This window comes from Oncorhynchus clarkii, unplaced genomic scaffold, assembly GCF_045791955.1.
Source record: "Oncorhynchus clarkii lewisi isolate Uvic-CL-2024 unplaced genomic scaffold, UVic_Ocla_1.0 unplaced_contig_13588_pilon_pilon, whole genome shotgun sequence".
Lineage (NCBI taxonomy): Eukaryota > Metazoa > Chordata > Actinopteri > Salmoniformes > Salmonidae > Oncorhynchus > Oncorhynchus clarkii.
In genome coordinates this window covers 37,191-50,559 of record NW_027258535.1, presented here as the reverse complement: position 1 = coordinate 50,559, position 13,369 = coordinate 37,191, and the positions used below count along the sequence as shown (strand labels likewise).

Sequence of the window (13,369 nt, the reverse complement as noted above, 5' to 3'; positions counted from 1 at the left end):
ATTTACCAAGTGGTCACGCCAGACTGAAATTGATTAGCTTTTTCTAATGTAATCTATAGTGCGCAGAAATGAATCACTCGCATCAATACTGTATTGAAATCAATGAAACTGGGACAATAGCCGTGGCAGCACCTACCATTTACTCTCGTCTAAAAGACAAACCAACACAATCTTGGGTATACTACATATATACCTGTTGATAGATGAGAACCTCATACCTAGCCATTTACCTGTTGATAGGTGAGAACCTCATACCCAGCCATTTACCTGTTGATGGATGAGAACCTCATACCCAGCCATTTACCTGTTGAGGGATGAGAACCTCATACCCAGCCATTTACCTGTTGAGGGATGAGAACCTCATACCCAGCCATTTACCTGTTGAGGGATGAGAACCTCATACCCAGCCATTTACCTGTTGAGGGATGAGAACCTCATACCCAGCCATTTACCTGTTGAGGGATGAGAACCTCATACCCAGCCATTTACCTGTTGAGGGATGAGAACCTCATACCCAGCCATTTACCTGTTGAGGGATGAGAACCTCATACCCAGCCATTTACCTGTTGAGGGATGAGAACCTCATACCCAGCCATTTACCTGTTGAGGGATGAGAACCTCATACCCAGCCTTACTGTGTATTAATACTGTGTTGTGTTGTATCATTATTCTACTTCAGGTGTATGGACTTCCTGCTGTCTTCTACTACAGGTCATCTAAAGTGTATGGACTTCCTGCTGTCTTCTTCTTCTACAGGTCATCTAAAGTGTATGGACTTCCTGCTCTCTTCTTCTTCTACAGGTCATCTAAAGTGTATGGACTTCCTGCTGTCTTCTTCTTCTACAGATGGACTTCCTGCTGTCTTGCCATTGACTGCATTGTTGTTTCCACCAGCAGGACAACATGAGTGGAGAGAAGGAACCATTGTTGGAAGAAATGGAACAGAGTTTACACCCTCTAACGGAGGATAATTTACGACACCTGTGTGAACGCTGTGGAATAGATGGCTCCCAAGCTAAAGGAAAGAACCATCGCTCGTTGCGACGTAAAATCATGGAGGAAATGTGGGAAAATGCTGATTCAGTCAAATCGGAGGAGCAGGGAATGTCTTGGTTACTCCGACTGAAAGATGACATCAGAAAGATGCATGAAGAATCTACTGTGGCACCCATGAGTTCCAGCCAGTCTGATGATGACGACGATGATGCTACAACCTGCGGCGAGGAATGGGACAAGGATTGGTTTCCTAGCAACGAGCTGGAGGCGGAGTCATCTCCAGAGAGGCATACCCCAGAGAGTTCCAGCCAGTCTGATGATGATGAAACGGGTAAGAAGAATGGGGTCGCGGCAGGGGTCCATGTGGGTCACGGGATGAAAATAGCAATGATAAAAAATAAATTTTATAAATAGATCTCCGGGATGGAAGAGCGCTGTTAGTGTAAACGACTGAAACAAAATAAAATATGTAGAAAAAAAGAATGGAGGAAAAAAAAATATGTATAATATATATCTTTTTTTTTCTCCATATATACTTTTCAATAATAGGCTGTGATCTATGAATAACTTTGAAAGAGAAAAAGCTCCTAGACAATCGGGCCCTTTGATAGAGTTCTAATGTTTAATCATAAGAATACAGCATTAGCCCATGTCACAATGGGTAGAATTGTAGGAAATGATCTTAAAACGGCAACATGTTCTTTCAGTTCCATGGCAGTGTGTGTGTGTATATGTTTTCACTGCCCAACCCTTATTGGTTGGTTGTGACTCGATACATCTGTATTGGTGGGTCAAGAAGCAAAAAAAAAAAAAAAAAAAACTACAATCTGCTTCTGCAACAATTCATTGATTGGTCAATATTATTCATTGAGGCAAATTTGCTCAACGTAACTATTCAATGTTGTATAGCAGCTCATCTGTGTTGTATGTGGAAGATACTTCAACACTAGGTCATTGTTAAGTACTTTGGTACATGTGAGGAACCTTAACTTCATATCTCTGTTTCACAGGGGACAACCCTAACGGTCGCTCGCTCAGTGGGAGGGTCTTATCGTCTGGGAAGGCTCCAGGGTTGAAAGTGATCCAGCGACCTTATAGCTGTGATGTGAGAAGAGTTTCACTCAATCAGGAAACCTACGAAGACACCAAACGGTACACACAGGAGAGAAATCTTACAGTTGTGATCATTGTGGGAAGAGTTTTGCTCAACCAGGAGCCCTGACTATTCACAAGCATGTACACACAGGAGAGAAACCTTACAGCTGTGATCAGTGTGGGAAAAGCTTTTCTCATCCAGGAGCCCTGACTATTCACAAGCGTGTACACACTAGAGAGAAACCTTACAGCTGTGATCAATGTGAGAGGAGCTGCAGAGATGCCACAGCCCTGAATGAACACATGCGTACACACACAGGAGAGAAACCTTTTCACTGCCATGTCTGTGGAATTAGTTTTTCTCGACAAAGCAACCTGAATGTACACATGCATACACACACAGGAGAGAGGCCTTGCATCTGTGATCAATGTGGGAAGAGCTTCACTCGGTCAACGGACCTGACCAAACACAGACGCATTCACACCAGCGAGAAATCCTACAGCTGTGACCAGTGTGGGAAGAGATTCACTCAGTCAGGACTGCTGACTGAACACAAGAGGAAACACACTGGAGAGAAACCTTATAGCTGTAATCTATGTGGGAAGAAATTTGCTCAGTCAGGAAACCTGACAAGTCATCAGAAAACCCACACAGGCAGAAAGAGAACCCGCACAGGCGGAAAGAGAACCCGCACAGGCGGAAAGAGAACCCGCACAGGCAGAAAGAGAACCCGCACAGGCGGAAAGCGAACCCGCACAGGTGGAAAGAGAACCCGCACAGGTGGAAAGAGAACCCGCACAGGCGGAGAGAGAAACGAGGCGGGTGGAGAGGGAACCCACAAAGGAAAGATACAGGAAGAATCTACTGTGGCACCCATGAGGCCCAGCCAGTCTGATGATGATGATGATGCTGCAGACTGCGATGAAGAATGGGACATGGAAAACAAGGATCGGTGTCTTAGCAACGGGCTGGAGGCGGAGTCAGCTCCAGAGAACCACACCCCAGAGCAGAGGCAGAGGGGTGTGAGTATTTTCCCAGAAAGTCTCAGCAGTATTTCCTTGATTCCTCTCATTCTCTGGACCTCCTGTTATATATTAATTTCGAGGAGAAAGTCCAAGGAGGAACCTCAGGTAGTCTCCTTAATGCATTTTATAGCAGGAGGCCCAGAGAAGTGAGAGGAGTCAAGGAAATACTGCTGAGACTTGAGGTTTCTAAATGACTTGACCAGTAGGAGAGTGTTTCCTTCCTGATTTATACTGGGTCCCTTTTTGTGGTTTTCAGGACATGTCTCTCCCACCCGCCTACCCTCTCCCCGAGTCCCCAGGTCCTGCCTCTCCCGCTGGCACATTACTACTGGGTTTGAAAAGGGTGTCTGTGCGGCTGGTTGACTGCAGGAAAACACTGGGACTGAGTGGAACTACGAGAGTAGGAGGAGAAGAGAAGGAATATGGAGATTCAGATTCGATGTCATCAAGTAGGAACAATGGTGTGTATTAGACTACAATCTGCTTCTGTAGCAGTTTATTGATTGGTCAATATTTATTAATTGAGGCAAATTTGCTAAATGTAACTATTCAGTGTCGTATAGCATCTCATCTGTGTTGTATGTGGAAGATACTTCACCACTTTGGTGCATGTGAGGAACCTTAACTTCATGTCTTTGTTTCACAGGGGACAACCCTAACGGTCGCTTGCTCAGTGGGAGAGTCTTGAAAGTGATCCAGCGACCTTATAGCTGTGATGTATGTGAGAAAAGTTTCCCACATTTAGGAGACCTAAAGAGACACCAGAGAATACACACAGGAGAGAAACCATATGGCTGTGATCAATGTGGGAAGAGTTTCTGTACATCGGGACAACGGATTATACACAAGCGAACACACACAGGAGAGAAACCTCGTAGCTGTGATCAATGTGGGAAGAGTTTTGCTCGAACTGATTACCTGGCTGAACACAAGCTAACGCACACAGGAGAGAAGCCCTACCTCTGCTCAGACTGTGGGAAGAGCTTCTATACACCAGCAAAGTTGAAAGAGCACGAGCGATCACACACAGGAGAGAACCCTTTCGGGTGTGGTCTGTGTGGGAAGACCTTTGCTTGTTCAGGTTCCCTGACTAATCACAAGCGTGTACACACAGGAGAGAAACCTTACAGCTGTGATCAATGTGGGAAGAGCTGCAAAGATGCCACGGCCCTGAATGAACACATGCGTACACACACAGGAGAGAAACCTTTTCGCTGCCATGTCTGTGGAATGAGTTTTTCTCGACGAAACACCCAGAAAGTACACATGCGCAGACACACCGGTGAGAAGCCTTACAGCTGTGACCAGTGTGGGAAGAGATTCGCTCATCCAGGTGATTTGAAAATACACATCAGAGTACACACCGGAGAGAAACCGTACAGCTGTGACCAGTGTGGGAAGAGATTCACTCAGTCAACAAACCTGACTAAGCACAGACGTGTTCACGCCGGAGAGAAGCCCTAAAGCTGTGATCTATATTGTATGAACTTCACTCAGTCAACAAACCTGACTAAACCTGACAAAGCACATGCGCGTTCACACCGGAGAGAAACCATACAGCTGTGCTGTGTGCGCGATGAACTTTCGCTTATTTGTATCTTATTTCATGGGCTCATATTGTCAATTAAATCATGTAGAATTTTATAATTGTTATAATAAAAGTTAGTTTTGATTCTATTCAATTCAAATTGAATCCATATGTTAATACATACCACTATTTTACTTTTAATACGATTTCAATAAAAGCTCCTTTATTATAAATAGCTGTTTTGAACTTTGGCATTCCTTTTTCTTCACTTTGACCCTGCTGGTCATCTATGAACAGTTGAACATCTTGGCCGTGTTCTGTTATAATCTCCACCCGGCACAGCCAGAAGAGGACTGGCCACCCCTCATAGCCTGGTTCCCCTCTAGGTTTCTTCCTAGGTTCCCGGCCTTTCTAGGGAGTTTTTCCTAGCCACCGTGATTCTACACCTGCATCGCTTGCTGTTTGGGGGTTTTAGGCTGGGTTTCTGTACAGCACTTTGATATATATCAGCTGATCTAAGAAGGGCTTCGTGAATACATTCGATTGATTGACTTTACCTATTCTTCGGAGAACAAGACAAAATGCAGCAGGTTGTTTCCTGAAGTAAGACCACACAGCTACACACAGCATCATGTGTTAAGGGAAGTGTTTCATCTCCTATCGGGGAAGTGTAATGAACGGGCTGCTGCACAGTCACTTTCTATACTGATGTAGAGTTAAACAACAAGCTACATAACAAAAAGCAACTGATTTATTTTCCTTCCCAGGTTTTATCAGCCTTCCAGAATCTCCATGTTTAAAAAAAATGTAGGTGACTTGTCTTCAGCAAATTCTCTTCTAACCAGTGAAAATAAAAAAATGATTCTCCATATTGCGTCTGGCCTTTTGAATAGTTTTAGTTTGATTTCAACGGGATGTCGATGGGACTAATTAACGGAAAAGTGTTGTGTTACACTTATCGCGCTGGCGATCCACTTGAATCAAAATGCAACACTCAAATATAACTGGCTGTGTTCCGCAGGTTCCCCTCTAATAACCAGTTAACTGGCTGTGTTACACAGGTTCCCCTCTAATAACCAGTTAACTGGCTGTGTTCTACAGGTTCCCCTCTAATAACCTGTTAACTGGCTGTGTTCTACAGGTTCCCCTCTAACTGGCTGTGTTCCGCAGGTTCCCCTCTAATAACCAGTTAACTGGCTGTGTTCCACAGGTTCCCCTCTAATAACCTGTTAACTGGCTGTGTTCTACAGGTTCCCCTCTAACTGGCTGTGTTCCGCAGGTTCCCCTCTAATAACCAGTTAACTGGCTGTGTTCCGCAGGTTCCCCTCTAATAACCAGTTAACTGGCTGTGTTCCACAGGTCCCCCCCCCCCCCCCCCCCCCCCCCTGATGACAGTACTGTTGGCCTGGCTGTATGCAGAGCTGATGACTACTGTTGGCCTGGCTGTATGCAGAGCTGATGACAGTACTGTTGGCCTGGCTGTATGCAGAGCTGATGACAGTACTGTTGGCCTGGCTGTATGTAGAGCTGATGACTACTGTTGGCCTGGCTGTATGTAGAGCTGATGACAGTACTGTTGGCCTGGCTGTATGCAGAGCTGATGACAGTACTGTTGGGACAGAGGCTATATGTACAGGGACAGAGCAGGGATGCAAACTAGTCCCTTTCGGACAAAATTCGCTGTTTAAAAAAAATCCAGAATAGGTGACCTACGTGATTCGTGTAGATCCAATGACAACAATTTTGGGGAAGTGGGGGCTTTGGACCACTACTGGCTGTAAGCTGGGGGACCACTACTGGCTGTAAACTGGGGGACCACTACTGGCTGTATGCTAGGGGCTTTGGATCACTACTGGCTGTGAGCCGGGGGACCACTACTGGCTGTGAGTTGGGGGTTTTGGATCACTACTGGCTGTAAGCGAACGTGTTTGAAGCAATACTGTCTGTATCCAAGGCTCAGCCAATCGTTCACATAACAGAATGCAACCCGTGACTAATGAGAGAAGAGACAACCAATGTGCTAGTTACAGCATCATCGGCTCTCTGGAAAGACCTCGGGAGAGTAGGAAAGACCTCGGGAGAGTAGGAAAGACCTCGGGAGAGTAGGAAGGACCTCGGGAGAGTAGGAAGGACCTCGGGAGAGTAGGAAGGACCTCGGGAGAGTAGGAAGGACCTCGGGAGAGTAGGAAAGACCTCGGGAGAGTAGGAAGGACCTCGGGAGAGTAGGAAGGACCTCGGGAGAGTAGGAAGGACCTCGGGAGAGTAGAAAGGCAGTTTGTCAGTTACAGCAGCATGTCCCCTGAATGATAACGAAGAGGTACTGTTAGTGAGAAGCCTGACCACGGGGGTGAGAAGGTGATTGAAAGCGTACTTCATGAGCTGTTACCAAAAAACAACTGGCATTTGGAAAGTTTGAGGTGAGGGAGAAAGTGTGGTGGAACAGGTATTTGTTAGCATTGTTAAGTTTCTTGCTCACTGGATCGAATTCCCGTTAGCTAGCCAGAGAAATGTAGATCAACATTAGCCAACTTAACTGATCAATGAATAAAGTATGGTGGATAGAGTTCACTCAGGCCCCGTTTACAATTGAAAGCCATTTGGGGGGGGAAATGATCCGTTCTGATCTACTTTAATTGAACCAGGAAAAAAAACATGACTCCCTAAAAACACCCCACTTCAATTTAAGTGACTTCGTAGCAGGTAGGTAAAGCATTTTCATAACCTGCTACATTAATAATCCCAACCTGCTGGGTAAAGTCGTTGCTGAATTGAATTGGCGTATTTTAGGGAGTCCCACAAAAAACACACAGCGAATGTGATGTCTCTGATCTGACGATACTCGATTGGTCTGGCCTGTGACTGAGCGCAACAAAACCAGACAAACCGGAAGTTGCTGCTCTGCTACTAAAGATGGTAGCCAGTTAAGAATCGCGCTAATTAGTAGCTTTCAAGCAAGATATTCATCTCAATATAAATCATACAGCGCCATAGAAAATGACCATTAGTCGAAACTGACGAGATATAGCCTACCTGCCTTTCCACGTGGACGAATACGGAGGACAGAGACGTGCTAACTACGGAGTTGGCTTTTCTACAAATAATCTGGTCAGTTGGCTAGCTTTTGTTCAACAACAGCTTTAGCCGGATGTATGTTTTTGTGCCCTTGTGAACGACGAATGTTTAGTCTAGTTATGGCGGTAATGTTACCAATTCTAGTTTTGTGAGGTCCAAACAAACCCGGCATTGTGAGTATGACACGGAAGTTTATGCCCAACTAGTACTTGGTAAAGGTAAAAAAAAAAAAAAAAAAATCTTTAACGTTAGCAGGTCTGATATTGCTCCGTTTTAAAAGATAAATAGCTCAAATGAACCATAACGTTATTTTTTCTTCATGTCGATGCCTTTTAAACGTCGTTATGAATTGCTCCAAAAATGATACCGGATGAAGTTTTGTACATGATTAGGTTGCGGCCATGTTGATGACGTCATCAGTCAGTCTGAGTTCAGTTCTTTACATCGGGTGAGTGTATGGAAGCGTTTAGCTGCCAAAACTCAATTGGAATTGCAAATGGACAAGTGATAAATCAATATCATGTTTGCAATTCCTTTTCCTAGCTGGGTATGCCTTTCCTAAAATGGGTATTTTCATGATTGAGTATGCATATTGTCTGCCAATTTGCTAAATAATTCGCAAAGTGTGTTTTGATATTTAAGTTCCATGGTACTATCCAGTACAACACGGATACATTTGAAAATCAAATGTAAATGACTTAAATGACAAATCATTTATCATGTTTGCCATTTAATTTCCTTGTTGTGATAGCATGAATTGTGACTAAAAATAATTCTCAATTGACAATGCTTTTCCATACTCTGTGGTTTAAGACTCAATTTTAATGATCAATCAAATTCGATAACTCAATTGCAATGCTTCATTTTGCTTCCTCATTAAGTGTTATCGTATCGGAGGTGGCAGCTGTGGTGAAGTTCTCGGAGCCCGAGGCACTGAGGGTCAGGATAAAGATTAATCTGTGACAGTAGGAGTGAAGTTTTAGAAAAAATTGGACCCTTGCCTTTTGGCTGATCCATTAGTGGTTTCAGGGTGGGTGAAAACAGAGTTGGGTACTGTGGAATCGGTGAGGATAAGCGGAAGTGGTCTTGTGATAATTTGTTGTGTTCCTGCTGGTCAGAGGGAGAAGGTGCTCCGCATTGAATGAATGAATGGGGGGGGGGGGGGGGGGGCAAGAAATGTTTTGAGCTCAAGAAAAGGGCGCCATTAGGCCTCCGGAGTGGCGCTGTGGTCTAAGTCATCGCCGTGCTAGCTGCATCACTATAGATCCTGGTTCGATACCGGGCTCCGACTGCGACCGGGAGACCCATGAGGCGGCGCACAATTGGCCCAGCGTCGTCCAGGTGAGGGCTGTTTGCTCTATCATCATTTGAGATAGGTGTCGCATGGTTCATTCTGCATTGTGTACTTTTAATTAGGACGCTGCCACAACTGAAGGTCTGCTAGTTGAATTATTTTTATTTGCACACGAAGAGACACATTATGTTAACCATTGGCGCAGTCCTAGCTCTCAGGCACCTGCGCAAGCACATGGACACTCACTCAAACACTGTCCCAAGTACTCACAAGTTACAATAGATACCCTAGTTAGCGAGCTTTGTGAAACTTGTTAACATACATCTTTATATTATCCACATTGTAACAAACTTTTGGCAGCGTAACAGTACATTGTGTAACATTACCACGGTTTTATATTGAACCATTTCGGAGCCAAGGACAACATACCTCGCTAGCTGAAGGTCAGGCAAAAGAGAACAATAAGGGGGTACGGAAATGCAGATACCCGCGATGGACCAAACCAATAAGGGGGTACGGAAATACAGATACCCCGCGATGGACCAAACCAATAAGGGGGTACGGAAATACAGATACCCCGCGATGGACCAAACCAATAAGGGGGTACGGAAATACAGATACCCCGCGATGGACCAAACCAATAAGGGGGTACGGAAATACAGATACCCCGCGATGGACCAAACCAATAAGGGGGTACGGAAATACAGATACCCCGCGATGGACCAAACCAAAATATACACAACTTTTACAATTACATGTATGTACTACAATTACATGTATGTACTACAATTACATGTATGTACTACAATTACATGTATGTACTACAATCACATGTATGTACTACAATCACATGTATGTACTACAATCACATGTATGTACTACAATCACATGTATGTACTACAATCACATGTATGTACTACAATTACATGTATGTACTACAATCACATGTATGTACTACAATCACATGTATGTACTACAATCACATGTATGTACTACAATCACATGTATGTACTACAATTACATGTATGTACTACAATCACATGTATGTACTACAATCACATGTATGTACTACAATCACATGTATGTACTACAATCACATGTATGTACTACAATCACATGTATGTACTACAATCACATGTATGTACTACAATCATGTATGTACTACATGTATGTACTACAATCACATGTATGTACTACAATCACATGTATGTACTACAATCACATGTATGTACTACAATTACATGTATGTACTACAATTACATGTATGTACTACAATTACATGTATGTACTACAATCACATGTATGTACTACAATCACATGTATGTACTACAATTACATGTATGTACTACAATCACATGTATGTACTACAATCACATGTATGTACTACAATCACATGTATGTACTACAATTACATGTATGTACTACAATCACATGTATGTACTACAATTACATGTATGTACTACAATTACATGTATGTACTACAATCACATGTATGTACTACAATCACATGTATGTACTACAATTACATGTATGTACTACAATCACATGTATGTACTACAATCACATGTATGTACTACAATCACATGTATGTACTACAATCACATGTATGTACTACAATCACATGTATGTACTACAATTACATGTATGTACTACAATTACATGTATGTACTACAATCACATGTATGTACTACAATCACATGTATGTACTACAATCACATGTATGTACCACAATTACATGTATGTACCACAATCACATGTATGTACTACAATTACATGTATGTACTACAATCACATGTATGTACTACAATCACATGTATGTACTACAATCACATGTATGTACTACAATCACATGTATGTACTACAATCACATGTATGTACTACAATCACATGTATGTACTACAATCACATGTATGTACTACAATCACATGTATGTACTACAATCACATGTATGTACTACAATCACATGTATGTACTACAATCACATGTATGTACTACAATCACATGTATGTACTACAATCACATGTATGTACTACAATTACATGTATGTACTACAATCACATGTATGTACTACAATCACATGTATGTACTACAATCACATGTATGTACTACAATCACATGTATGTACTACAATCACATGTACACAATGTATGTACTACAATCACATGTATGTACTACAATCACATGTATGTACTACAATCACATGTATGTACTACAATCACATGTATGTACTACAATCACATGTATGTACTACAATCACATGTCTGTACTACAATCACATGTCTGTACTACAATCACATGTATGTACTACAATCACATGTATGTACTACAATCACATGTATGTACTACAATCACATGTCTGTACTACAATCACATGTCTGTACTACAATCACATGTCTGTACTACAATCACATGTCTGTACTACAATCACATGTCTGTACTACAATCACATGTCTGTACTACAATCACATGTCTGTACTACAATCACATGTCTGTACTACAATCACATGTCTGTACTACAATCACATGTCTGTACTACAATCACATGTCTGTACTACAATCACATGTCTGTACTACAATCACATGTCTGTACTACAATCACATGTCTGTACTACAATCACATGTCTGTACTACAATCACATGTATGTACTACAATCACATGTATGTACTACAATCACATGTCTGTACTACAATCACATGTCTGTACTACAATCACATGTATGTACTACAATCACATGTATGTACTACAATCACATGTATGTACTACAATCACATGTCTGTACTACAATCACATGTCTGTACTACAATCACATGTCTGTACTACAATCACATGTCTGTACTACAATCACATGTCTGTACTACAATCACATGTCTGTACTACAATCACATGTCTGTACTACAATCACATGTATGTACTACAATCACATGTATGTACTACAATCACATGTCTGTACTACAATCACATGTCTGTACTACAATCACATGTCTGTACTACAATCACATGTATGTACTACAATCACATGTCTGTACTACAATCACATGTCTGTACTACAATCACATGTCTGTACTACAATCACATGTATGTACTACAATCACATGTCTGTACTACAATCACATGTCTGTACTACAATCACATGTCTGTACTACAATCACATGTCTGTACTACAATCACATGTATGTACTACAATCACATGTATGTACTACAATCACATGTATGTACTACAATTACATGTATGTACTACAATCACATGTATGTACTACAATCACATGTATGTACTACAATCACATGTATGCACACCAAAGAAAAACATGAGCTATGCAGCTGTAATTAAATATAAAAAACACTGAATTATTATTATTATCAAATGATTAACATCCCCTCTTGACCTGTGGCCTATTTGAATCGGTCCTTGTGTGCAACTTGGTGCGTCATCTAGGGGAACAACGTCACACTGCTACATTGGCAACAGCAGTAAACATCAGTTGTTCATGTCATTTCAGATACTTGAGGGTAGTTGACGATATCTCGATACAAATGACACATGTTGTTTACTTGGCTGGCTAGCTTACATGCCAAATGGATCTAGCTACCCTCACATATCTGAAAATACGTGATCCATCGATGTTTACTGATCATAAAAAGCATGCAGCTACTTGCTGTATAACTCTGATAGAGATACATGTGGAATAATCAGAAATGTTTAGTTATGACTATGAGCTTAAAAGAGGATGATGATATTTAAACCAAATAGTTACAAACATTTATTTAACAATCCCCTGAAAACGGCACGTAGTTGTCAAGGGTTTTAGTGGAATTGAGGTCTCCTTACCCCCCAGCAGCCAAATGGAACGATCAGCACCGTATTGTCACGTTTTATTGATTAGGACCTGCTGAGGATAGTATCTTCTGACTGGGGGAGGGGTTATATTAATTAGGACCTGTTGAGGATAGTATCTTCTGACTGGGGGAGGGGTTTTATTGATTAGGACCTGTTGAGGATAGTATCTTCTGACTGGGGGAGGGGTTTTATTGATTAGGACCTGTTGAGATAGTATCTTCTGACTGGGGGAGGGGTTTTATTGATTAGGACCTGTTGAGGATAGTATCTTCTGACTGGGGGAGGGGTTTTATTGATTAGGACCTGTTGAGGATAGTATCTTCTGACTGGGGGAGGGGTTTTATTGATTAGGACCTGTTGAGGATAGTATCTTCTGACTGGGGGAGGGGTTTTATTGATTAGGACCTGTTGAGGATAGTATCTTCTGACTGGGGGAGGGGTTTTATTGATTAGGACCTGTTGAGGATAGTATCTTCTGACTGGGGGAGGGGTTTTATTGATTAGGACCTGTTGAGGATAGTA

At 42.2% G+C, this 13,369-nt stretch overlaps 1 pseudogene; it reads left to right on the top strand.

Moving 5' to 3' along the window:
* The first annotated feature begins 903 nt into the window (after positions 1-903).
* LOC139397200 (zinc finger protein 431-like) lies at positions 904-4,719 on the top strand (annotated as a pseudogene).
* The last annotated feature ends 8,650 nt before the right edge of the window (positions 4,720-13,369 follow it).